This window comes from Strongylocentrotus purpuratus, unplaced genomic scaffold (assembly GCF_000002235.5).
Source record: "Strongylocentrotus purpuratus isolate Spur 01 unplaced genomic scaffold, Spur_5.0 spur5_scaffold_17, whole genome shotgun sequence".
Classification (NCBI taxonomy): Eukaryota; Metazoa; Echinodermata; class Echinoidea; order Camarodonta; family Strongylocentrotidae; genus Strongylocentrotus; species Strongylocentrotus purpuratus.
Genome location: NW_022145602.1, coordinates 15,422,074 through 15,435,642, shown reverse-complemented (window position 1 = coordinate 15,435,642; position 13,569 = coordinate 15,422,074). Strand labels below are relative to the sequence as shown.

At 34.5% G+C, this 13,569-nt stretch overlaps 1 protein-coding gene across 1 annotated transcript in view; it reads left to right on the top strand.

The window, feature by feature from the left end:
* The window catches only part of LOC105444808 (amino acid transporter AVT1F-like), a 44,826-nt gene that overhangs the window by 801 nt on the left and 30,456 nt on the right, over positions 1–13,569 (top strand). The gene's annotated exons all lie outside the window — the stretch shown is intronic.

Here is a 13,569-nt window from a genome sequence, read left to right as displayed (position 1 = left end):
ATCAAATTGACCTTTTTTATGAAAGCATCTTTGTGGTCGGAATTCACACTGTACTTTGTTTGATGCTATGTCAGGAAAGTAATGATAATAATCATAATATTGGATATTCATATAGCGCACAAAATTATCCGCCCTGCAAGGTCCTCAAGGTGCTCCAATATTACCCCTGCTCTGCTAGGCTACCGATTTCGTTGCTCACAGCATTCAAGGAATTCCTTCCTACCGGTACCCATTTAACACCTGGGTGGAGAGTGGCAAATGTAGATTAATGTCAAGTAGAAGGCAAGCTTCGTGAATGTCAAAGTTAACTTTGTGTTAGTAATCATTACATAAAATGGAAATGCATCACACATACATCACACAACATGTACACTAGTGGTTTCAAGTCATTCACGTTGCTCTTCAGAACCCCTATACCGTGTGAGTCAAAAAAAGTTTACACCTAGAAAATTGCTAATTATTTTTAAAATCATCTGTGAACAGTAAAATATTATACATTTTATGAAAGAGTGTTTTATCCCAAATCATTTGGTACCATTTTTGTGTGGTATGTGTCCACGCTTGTATGAACAGATGGCATTGTTTGCGAAAGAGTGTTTTATCCCAAATCATTTGGTACCATTTTTGTGTGGTATGTGCCCACGCTTGGATGAACAGATGGCATCGTTTGCGAAAGTGCAAAACTCGACTTGCGCCAAAGTGATGCCTACATTACGTATTATGTTGGGATAAGCGGAGTGAGAGAACGGAATAATAATGTATCAAATGAAATGCATTGCATATGTATTTTGCAAAGGACAAAGTCACACACACCCACACACACGCGCACAAAATGTTCGTAGATATTTGATATTCGATATTTGTTTGTGTGGCATGATTAATTTTGTTAGGGATGTTATTTGGATCTGCAAAGACCGAATTAATACCCAAACCCCATTTGTTTGATTCAAACATCACATAGGCAACTTTGGCGCAAGTCGATTTTTGCACTCTCGCAAACAATGTCTCCTGTTCATCCAAGCGTGAACACATACCACACAAGAATGGTACCCAATGATTTGGGATAAAACACTCTTTCATAAGACATATAAAATTTTAATGTTCACCGATGATTTTTTTAAATAATTAGCAATTTTCTAGGTGTAAACTTTTTTTCGACTCACACTGTATAGTTACCAACTAACTATTTCATTTCATCTGCTTTCCACAGTGGCGTCTATTTGGATAACACTCACTTTGCATACACCTGTTCATTCGATGTTATTACGTCGGACAATCCTCTGGCAAGCATTTAGGTCTATACGCACTGATCATTTTACAAGTTTATTCCATAAGGGCTCTGGGCAGCGTTTTAAACGAGGCTGCCATAAATACAAGTATACCGACATAATTATGTAGAGGTATCGTGGTCGAGAGGATATCTCATCAGACTGTGGATCACGAGGTCCGCGGTTCGAGTCTCGCCGCGGCACTATAATGTCCTTTGGCAAGACATTATAATCTACCTTTGCCACACTCAACCCAGGTGTGATAAATGGGTACCTGGTAGGATTATTCCTTGAAATGCGCTGACCACCTAAAGCTAGGATAATCATTTCCAAAAGCACTTTGGAAGCGCATAGAGATGTTATTTCATAACGTATTATGCGCTATACAAGAACTGAATATTATTATTATCTTATTGAAACGCGTGTATCACGTAAACACACGTTTGAATGGGATATCTGTGAACTTTTACATATGCCGGTAAGCATATACAGTTGTGGTTACTGTTGACCTCGACATAATGCTTGGCCAAGGACCAGACATAATTATCAACAACCAGTTTATGAAATCTGCCTTATGCTTACAGAATTGGAATAAATTGTGAATTGTGAGTGTAAAATTTAATCAAAATTTCTTGCAAAACGCACTCCTGCGGTTAACGATATAACGCTGGTTATAAAGGACACCTCACCCCAAAGAATAAGGTAGGTATTCTTAAAAATGAGATGTATTCTTGTTCTTTGATGTCAAATATCCCTTATGCAATTGTGCACAAGAGATATATAATGAAGAAATTCTTGGCATGATGTAATGCCTTTTAGCATGGCATGGGAGCAGCAATTTTCTTGAAAATGTGACGTACCATGCAGGCGAAGTTGAACATGTGTCATACAATAAGCTTTAGTTGAAAAGACTATTAAATCACTAACAAAACCTTTACTTTTGAGGAAAAATCATAGCTGAGAAGGTTGAAGATTGCCTTTGGTGAAAGTGAAAAATATATAACAAGGGAACAATAATTGTAACTCATTTAATATTTAGAATACCAAAATATAGCAGTTGACAAATCTATTTTATTTATGCGAAACCTTCACCCAAAAAGAGTAACATCTTATTTTCTGCAATTTGCGTTCTGGCAATTGTAGTAAGAAAGGATAATAGCACGTGAATGAAATAATTCATCACCATACACACCTGGGAAGGAAGCATCCATAAATTCGAATATATTTAACTTGATGAAGGACTTCGCTTAGTACGTCACGTTATCAAGAAAATGGCGATGCCCATGTCGTGCTGAGAAACTGTACATTCTTCTTATTGTATGCCTCTCTCATACACTTTCGTAGGGAATCTTGTATATGTTAATGGGAAAGTATAAAATAAATCTCTCAGAATAACTAACATTATTTCTTGGGGTAAAGGTCTCCTTTAAGGATCGCTCGGCATACCAATGTAATAGCGATGTAATAACATTATTTAATGCACAAATCTTTGTTAGGTGCCTCGTTAAAAATTCATTCATGTTACGAATAATTGTATTACAATAGTCAGAATGTGTATTTTTTAAAAATTGATTTATCTCCTTATTTATGGGTACCTGGTAGGAATTTATTCCTTGAAATGCTAGAGCGCCGTATGGCAGCCGTGCTTAAGCCAGGGTAATAATCGGGAGCGCCAGGAGGGTCAAATCTGACAGACATGAGCGCTATACAAGAACCCATTATTATTATTATCATTATTATTCATTTATTCATTTACTAATTTATTTATTACATATTAATTAATCTATTATTCAATTGTTGAGGCGGTGGTAGAAGCATACATGTTATTTTTTAATTAATGATTAATTTGATTTCAAGGCAACATTAATAACGAGTGCCCTTGACTCGAGGCTATAGGTCGACTGCCTACCAGCATAACCGCACACGCGCGTCAGACGAATAGAATATTAACTTAAAATTTGAGTAGCGCATAATAATACAAAATTGATTCTCGATTCGCTTTACATTATATAACTGGTTGATATAACGTATCGTCTGTTCGGAGCGAGAAATCGTATTCTTAAAGGGAAAGTCCACCCCCAAAATAAGTTTGTTTCGATAGAGGCAGAATAATAAGAAAATCAGGTGAGCGAAAGTTTGAGCAAATTCTGAATGAAAATAAGAAAGTTATGAATTATTGAAGTTGTGATCAATCAAATACAAATTGGCAACTCTGTGACTTATCATACGAGCTCTCCTTCATTTGCTTTGTGCATGATATTCCATAAAATCATGTTTTCTTCGTTATTGATGACGGAATATATATTTGTTCCTTGCAGGGGGAGTATAGAAACATATTTGCAATTATTATATTTAGGGTGCATGTATGGTTGAAATTTTTCTTGAGGGAAAATGAAAATTTTAGATTTTTTTAGTACTGAGCAAATGGAAGTTGAGCTCGCATGATACGTCATAGAGTTGCCAATTTGTGTTTGATTGATCACAACTTCAAAAATCCTAACTTCCTTATTTTTAATCGGAATTTGCTCAAACTTTCACTGACTTGTTTCTCTCATTTTTCTACTCCTATTAAAACTAACTTAATTTCAGGGTGGACTTTCCCTTTAAGTACAATGAACGCCCTTATGGAAATGGCTGGTAATGATTGAGAGTTCCATAGAGCGAGAGATGATGTTTAAAGATTTTACAGCCAGAAGTTGTTCGGATGGTGATCGAATATTAGGTACTGCAGTGTGTTTATGAATAAGGTCTGATAAAGATGAATTGAGATTCAAGTAAATTCAATTCAGTGTAGTTGGCATCATTACAAAATTACAGATCATAAATACGGAATACATGAGAGGGCCAGGACCTCTAAGACGCAACTAATTGTGCTTTGGAATAATAGTAACATTGTAATTGATAATAAACCTCTGCATTTCCCGTCGTGGATTTTTTTTAAAAAGAGGAATTTTTCAAATTAAGCATGTTATAAATCAAGGTACATGAATAGATAGCTCTCTATTCAATAAATATTTTGATGTAGAGAATCTGTTGTTTTTATTCAAAATGTCAAAATTTAAAAAAGCATTCCCAAAGTATTGGTTACAAAATTTACGTTAAAACAAAGCTTCAAGTCTCAATGAAACAATGTTTTATTCAGACAACTTTATATGTTATTAACATTGAATGTACTAAAGCGAAAAGTTACTATAATTTAATGATAGAAAAGAAAAAGGAGAAAGTAAGTTTCTTTTTTTGGCAAAATATTTTAGGCCTACCAGAAACATTTGTTTGGAAAAATGTATTTCAGTCTAAATTTAATAAGATAGGAGACAATAATATCAAACAATATAATTTCAAATTAATTCATATGATATTGCCTTCTATAAGGACAATCTCTTTACATGGAAAATCGTACAGTCTAACGAATGTGAAATTTGTCGTGAAAAAGAAATTATTGAGCATTTTATATTTCGTTGTACGAAATTAAGAGTTTTCTGGAAAATTATCTCAAGAATTATATATTTCATCTTTAAAATAGAAATTGATATGAAAATTTTATTGATCGGATATAAAATAAATAACAGAAAATTTACTTTATTCAATTTTTTTGATAAATTATGCACAACTGGTAATATACAAAGATTACGTAAAGCGGAACTTTGGGGAAAGTACTAACCAATCCAAAGAGATTAATAAATAATTTTATTTTATCATTGAAATGTTATTTGAAATACAAGGAAAATATAAGATACTTCGATAATAAAGAAGTTAAGAAAGTAATAGAAATGTTGAAATGATGACCCTTGATATGTGATAATTCATGTTTCATTTTACTTGTTTTGTAAATAGTCTATATGTATTTTGAAATGTAATAATAAAGTCCCTCTGAAGAGGTAAAGAAAAAAAAAGATAAGTGTGCTAGTAAATGAGGCACCTATGAAGGTAAACACAATATTAAACTTAAAGGTAAAGACCAGTTATGGTCATGCGATTGCATTGTGAAAGAAACGTTGTGGAATCGATCAGAAAAGGTTGATCATCTAGCATCTAGCATCTGCAAGGTTCTGGAATCATCAAAATGATAAGAAATTTGGCCCATTCTTCGTAAAGTTACAAGCACTATACACAGAAAGATGTATATGGGACTACCCTATATCTCTCACAGACCATGAGAGAAACAAATTTACCAAATATATGAATTAGTAGGCGGTTTCCCGGCAAATTTTTTATCATCATGTATTAGTCAAAACATATTCTTTCACATGATTGGTAATGAGAGCTTCCATTTCATTTTTGAAATTGGGGCATTTCCAATACTGGTCTTTACCTTTAATGGCCGGATAACAGAGCAGTTCTATATAAGTACAGATGGGAATAAGTCAAGGCTGTCCCCTCTAGCTCTCAGCACTTTTGTCTGTCACTGGAGCTGAATTTGTTGCTAACAAGATACGTAAACATTATCATATTAAAGGTGTATGTTTCAACGAAATCAGTGGACATGTTTAGTTAAAGGTAATACAGTATGCTGATGAAACAACTTTCTTTGTGGGTGATGTCGGGACATTATTTTAAATGAATTATAAGAATTTGGAAAAGTGGCGGGTCCTAAAATAAACAAATACAAAATACACTTTTATGGATAGTTAAAAGATAAAAGATGGAAGCTGTCAGTCGTTGATTTAACAAGGACAGAAGGTCCGGTAAAATATCTTATTTTGTTATATTTCAATCAATGAATAAGTGGCTTATCCAGCAAATTGGGAAGATAAGTTGGCAAAAAAGCAACGGCTTCTAGATAATTGGCGCAAGAGAAACTTAACACTGTTTGGTAAGAGTGATGATTGTAAAAAGTCTGGCACTAAGCCGAATAGTGCACCTGCTTATACTTTTAATTCAGATCCACCAATGTTATAAAGAATTCCAATAAATTGTTTTTAGATTCCTTTGGAACACAAGAGTAGAAAAGGAGGGAAGATATGATGTTGTAACAATTATGCAAATTGTGGGCTGAAAATGGTTGATGTGGAAAAAAAAAAAAGTGCTCAGTTTGAGGGTAAGTGGTTAGTGAGGTTGGTTAATGGCACGAATGCTATGCGGGAAAAACTTGAAAATTACTTGTTTAATCGTTTTGGAAGTCTAAATTTGATATTAAATTGTGATTTTCAAATACATAATATACATTCTATGTTTGATGGGAAAATACAGTTGTTTTATGGCGAAATGGACTCTAGATGATAACAGATTTTTGGGGAAGAAACTCCAGGTAGAAAAGAAAGTTTATGACACAATCAATATATTGTTTTCAATAAAACTCGTTCTGTAAAGAATGGTTTCATAGTGGAGTAATCCGTTTGGAGGACATCTTGACTGTAAATGGATGATTCAAAAGTGTGGAAGAAGTAATAGCTTCATCGGAATTAAGAAATAGCGAAAGATCTGCAATATTTGATTATGCAAAATTACGTCATGCCATACCTAAAATTTGGCTCACCCAAATATCCAATGATAAAATGCAAGATCTATCACGGCTAACTATTCCGAAGTTAAAAGTAGGTAAAACTGTAAAGGGCTTAAAGGTATATATGGAAGAAATGGAAGATCTTATTACCAATCATTTGAAAGAATATGTTTGACTAATACGTGATGATACACATTTTGCCGGGAAACCGCCTACTATTGATATATTTGGTAAATTATTATTCGGACTGGATAGATATCGCGTAGTCCCATAATCTTTCTGTGTACAGTGCTTGTAACTTTAACAAGACTGGGCCAAATTTCTTAACATTTTGAAGATTACAGAACCTTGCAGTACACACCAATATTTATATGCTAGATGATCGACCTTTTCTGATCGATTCCACAACGTTTCTTTCACAATGCAATCACATGACCAGAACTGGTCTATACCTTTAAGTGATATAACGTCAAGATATTTATATTACCATCTGATACAGCAGGAAGGGGGTAAAAACGCGATGTTGTTCTTCTGGGAAGAATACAAAATGGAAGATATATTTTGACCGGAATTTATTACAAATAAAAGAAAACAAATTGAGGAAATTTAATTTTAAAGAATTGTATAACTTATTGCCTGTGAAAAGAAATGTATGTAAATGGAGAATGAGTTAAGATGCAAAATGCAATACTTGTCAGGTATAGATGAAAATATGATACATGCCTTGATCACGTGTAAATTAAATAAAACATTTTGGGCATATGTTACCTGGTTGATGAGAAACAAATGTCACAAGCATGTTGTCATTAACATTGATCTTTTGAAGAAAAAAATAGTGAACAAAACGAAATAGACGATTTTATTACCATGGTTTTCTGGAGAGTTATAAATCGATTTTGTTACACAATTATAAGGGTGTTGATAATAGAGAAGCCAGTTTGAGTTTTTTTTTCTTTGCTTCTGAACTATGAAAGAGACTAGAAGTTAACAAAAAATGTACCGGTAAACCTTTGTTTAGACTTCTCAATGTAGTATCTGATTTTGTTTGATATTTTGATATGAATGTGAAATGAAAGTCTTCAGTTTATGAATAAATGCAATGAAAGAAAACAAAAATACAACAGGTATTGACCACAAATATGCACACAACCACAATCACACACAAAACACACAAGAACAATACACACACACACAAAAAAAAATCGTTCTTTATTTTAGAACAAGAATCTATTCTATGAAATTGTGCTACATCAGTGCATATCGATGCACATGTTGAGTAATATGTTTTATGGTTAACAAAATATTTCTTCTTTTATTGTTAGAAGTCGAAGAATAAACACCAATGCAAGAACATTTCAAATTGTGTTGTAAACGCTTTAAATGGCATGCATGGGATATGTGTCTGTTTGGGGGATGTCCAGTAACTAATACAATTTTCGTAATGTAACCAAATTGAATGCAAACCTCTTTGCGAAGTGCCTCGGTACGAATGACTTCATTCACTGGTTACGAGTAATGATATTTCAATACCCGGAAGGTAAATTCAATAAATGTAAGGTGTAAGGTAGGCCAGGCAACATGTAATATTTGCAACTTGCATCCAGATTACTGATATGCAATTATTCGTAATATGTGAATGAAATCATTCGTTTCAATGCACTTAACAAAGACGTATACTTGTCTTGTCCTGTACCAGATTTAAAATGCATTTAAACTTTTGAACTTAAAAGTGGTAACAAGTATTACACTGAACTTTGCCTAATATGAAGTTGAGGTCTTTAACATTTATTTGGAACCAGTCTTCTTCTTTTTTAGAAATAAATTAAATGTGTTCCGATAAGTCAAATTTGTTCGGAGAAGTCAAATTTATTTGAAATAAGTTAAACTGATTTGAAATCAGTTTTTAAAAGATTTTTTTCGAAAATTATTCTTGAAAGTGGCCTAACGCTCTCATGAGATTTTCACCGTTCGAAAAATCAGGGACAATTATCCTGTGTGTATCAGGAAAGAATGTCAGAATCGAAAATCACATGGGAGAATGGCTAGCAAGAATGGCTAGCAAGAAATAATGCAAACTGTGGAAAGATTGTTTTTTCTTGCTATGTAATCAATAGGAGTAATTGCAAGATATTTTTAACTGGCTCAAATTTTTGAATAAGATTAGCAGCTTATGCTTGTTGGGCTTCATTTTCCTTTAAACCTCGCTTGAAAATTGTGATTTCCGTGCATGTCAGGTTGATACGCCATTTTCGTAATGTAACGAAATTTAAAGGTACTATGCCCCATTTGCAGGCCCAAAATGAAAAGGTTAAATTCCAACGGCATCTGAAAGATAATACTAATTTAGAACTTCCCTAAAAAAGAAGGGGGAGGGGGCTTGAAAATGTCTTTAAGTGATAAAATAAAGACTATTAGTTGTCGAATCGACTTAAGAGCTAGCGAACGGTCGTACGTTTTATGCTGCGCAAAGATTCAATTTAATTTTGGCTATTACAAGAAGTGGGTTATTGATGTAGACAAATGCTCATGTACTCTTTACAGCTCATTTTATGTACTTCTACTTCAGTCTACGAAGATATTCAGCAGAATCCATAAGTCAGGATGTAGTGCTGAGGAATAAACTATCTAGTTCTTGGTCTAGATGCTTGGTGGAAGCGCTCCCTTGAAGCCCTCCAGTGAAGTAGCGTCAAGGGTGATCTTTGAAAGTGCATTCCACGCAGTTACTGTCCGAGGGAGAAATGAGTTCTGGTAGAACTGGGTGCGGGATGGGATAGCCAGCAACTTCTTTGAGTGATACTGTCGTGTGTTGCTGGCAATCATGGGTGCTGTGTAATGGTGTGCATTGATGGCTACTGTGTCGTTTTGGATCTTGTACATGAGGTGGAGGCTTGCAGCATTTCTTCTCCTCTCCAGGCTCTCCCATTTCAGATGTTGAATGTTATTACCAAAGAAGAAAAAGCCAGTCAGTCACGCAATAGTGTCTGACAGTGAAGTCTAGCAAGTAAACGGGTTTCCTTGCATAATCTAAAAATTAGGACACTGCTAACGTTTAAATTTCACAGATAGGACATACATGACATATTCATAATTCCTGCAAAGTTCTACAGAATTTGATGTCGGCTGCAAAAGGGACATAGTATCTTTAATGCATACATTTTTGATAAGTGCCTCATTGCAAATTATTTCAATCACCTGTTACGAATAAATGTATTTCAATAGTCAGAATTGCATTCGTTAGTGTTTGCTAGGTAGGACAGTCATTATGGCTTGTCCTTAACATCTTCAATCATACATTCACCCTAAATAATACTGTTTCAAATATGTTTTTATACAACCCCTGTATGAAGATGATTTATCCCGTCATCAGTAAGTTTATGCAAAAGTCTGTACAGAGCAAATTGGATGGGAGTTCCAAAGATACGTCACAGTGTTGCCAATTTGTGTATCGGGTCAAGCTTGCTATCCATATACGGACCGCTATTCATAAGGAAAATTATTCATAATGACCGCTATCCATAACACGCAACAAATCTTTATGACTAGCGACCCTTATAGATAGCAAGCAAACCATGGCCAATTTACCTCGCCATTCATAAGGACCGCCATTCATAAAGACCGCTATCCATAAGGACCGCTATCCATAACGCGTGACTAAATATAGATGTCTTTTATAAATAGCGGTCCTTATAAATAGCGAGCAGACCCCTATGTATCACTGATAACAACTTTTTAAAAATGAACAACTTTCATTTTTTTAATTGGTATTTACTCATACTTTCACTGACCTGTTTCTCTCATTTTTCTGCTTCTATTAAAACCAACTCAGTGTAGTGGTATAGACTTCCCCTTGAATAATGGAGAGCCTTTGATTTCATAAAGGGAAACAGGGTGTCTCTCTGTCCTGCGATTGTCATAATATTCTGTCCCAGACTTAGGGTCTATCCTGTATGCAGGAATAAAACACAGAGCTGTGTATTCTGCTTTTATCAAAACCAAACTTAATATCAGGGTTGACTTCCCCTTTAAAGGGGATCCGGCATACTTTGTTTCAGATCCTTAAACAAATCCTTGATTTAGCTCATGCTGCAATCATAATTATTAACCTTTAGGCCATTCAGGAATCCATGACTTTAACAAGCCAATCGCCTGTCTGATTATCAAAATATCTATGATTTGAAATCGAAATTTGATTTTCGTTTTCCTAACAGTTTTTATAACACTACAGTCTACTGTGGAAAATAAGTATGTTAAACCGGTCACCCCAAAATGTTTACTTTTTGAGGCACTTCTTGATCATTTTGAAGCGCAATTTTTACACCATAACACAGACATTGAAAACACGTAGGGCCGTGCATCTCAGATTTAACATTGTTAAACGATGCCTTTAATATCAGGGTGGACTTCCCCTTTAAGGATACAACCGATGATATACAGACAGGTACGATGGGTAACGGTTGAAATGTTATTTCGTATGCGGTTCCACGTGAGTCGTGTTCATATCGTGCGCAATAGTGATATTTTTATGTCCTTGAAACTGAAGCAAGAATATCAGAACGCGGTGTTATTGTCTCTGCAGACAATGGTATGCTCAAAGGGAAAGATACCTCAGTCGTATCGCCAAACCGACTCCGAAATCGACAGCTAAACAACTTGTTCTTGGTAACTCATTGTAACTTGTCTTTTTTTAGAATTATAAATATCATTTATCGATTCCGTCCATGCATACATCATACGTTCATCTCGGATAAAAAATAAAATTAAAACAAACAAGGAAAGAAGAAGAAACAGTTGGAAGAGAAAAAAAGAACTGCATTTTTTATCTCAGCTACGACAATGAATCATCAACCTACATTAGCAACCCACCTTGGCTCTATATACACTGAGAACCAATTAGGAGAAAAAAAATATCATTGAATGAAATCGTAAATATTTTTGAAATCATATATTTTTGTTAAGTATATTGTCGGGCGGCCCATTTCACAAAACTTGACATCAGTGACAATTGACAGTTTTTGTTGTAAGCTAGTGAAATCCTTGTTACTGATTGGTTATCAGCAGATTTCTCACGGATTTTTGTCATTTGCCAATGAAAAAAGGCTTTATCAAGAGCAAGCAAGCATGTACCCTTTGACTGACCTATTTCGGTTATTTTTTTACTAAGTGAATCCAAACGCAACCAATAATAATGATAAATAATATTTCTACTACTACTACTACTAGTACTACTACTACTTCTACTACTACTACTACTACTACTAACAGGCGCGTACGCAGGATTTTTTTCAAGGGGGGGGGGGGGGGTTTAACATTTTTAAATTTGACATTTTGCTCCGTTGGGGGGGGGGGGTAAGGTCACCTTTTTTAGGTCAGCCATGGGAATATTTTTTTTTTTTTTTTTTTTTAATTATTAAAAAAAAAATACCAAAGGGGGGGTTTAACCCCCAAAACACCCCCCCCCCCTGCGTACGCGCCTGACTACTACTACTAATAATAATGAAAGAAAGGCCAATAAATTCACTCTTAGACGCTTTGCAGTTGATGGAAGGTTATTTTATTTGGAAGGCAACAAAACAGCCCCGCCCACACTATATAAAAAAATGTGGTCATGTAAATCAATTGCCCACTATGCACGTGCACCACTTGTGACTTCTCTGCAGGCAGTAATGTCTTCTCCAGTAATGTGAAAGCTGTCACCTCCTGCAACCGAACCCAAGCCCAGGTCATTGTCCAGCGTGCACTCAAGCCATTGCAAGAGGGGCCTGAGTGCACACTGAACAGTAGCCTGCACCAAACCAAGGTCCAGCCACAGGAGGCAACAATTTCACATGATATGTAACTTTACTGTTTACTAGGTTAATGATATATGTTTATTTTGCAAATGAGTATTATTTTTTTTAACTGTTTTGTATAAACGTTAAAAACGATGTAAATATGTTCATGTTTATTCAGGGCCCCATGGAAGACCACTATTTGTGAAAAGATTAGAAATAAATAAAATAAATAAATAAATAAATAAATAAGTATATATTATATATGTAAAAAATCGAATGACCCTAGTGTTGAAAATATCATTGACCCCCTTAAGATAAGTAACCATTGTTAATTCGGTATTTATATCCAAATTAAACTACCTGACTTGTTTTTATCAATTCAAGAACCAAACTCACAAATAATAAGAGAGAATCGATGTTTTTACTCTTCAATATGGGGGTAACAAACCTCTAAAAAATAAGAAGAAAACAAATGTGTCATTTGTATAAGGATGGTGGAGTTAAAATAAAAGATACTTTCATACATATGAAATCTCTTAAGATATGATGGATCAGAGGATTTATCAATGACATCTAGCCTCTAAAAAATAAGAAGAAAACAAATGTGTCATTTGTATAAGGATGGTGGAGTTAAAATATAAGATACTTTCATACATACGAAATCTCTTAAGATATTATGGATCAGAGGATTTATCAATGACTCATAAGATACACACTTTACTTATCATATGTTTCTTTCTTTTTTGCCTCCGTCTTATTATCTCCAATCATAATAATATGGGATCCGTACATTGACACGCCTAATCCATTTTGGAAAGAGGTTCTAAAAGTTATTTTAAAAGGCATAAAATGTTGATTCAAATCATTCATATTTTCTATCATCAAGGAGATTTCATGTTCTGGATGTGGAATTTATAAAAAGTCTAAAATACTTGAATTTCTGCTTTTGAATATATTTCATTTTAAGGCTTCAATGGCTGTCCATAATTTGTATGTCCCACTTAGTGTTAAGTTCTACTTAGGATCTTTGTGAAACACCCCCTGATCTGGTTGAAATCACTGTAGATACTATTGCATGTCAACCTCT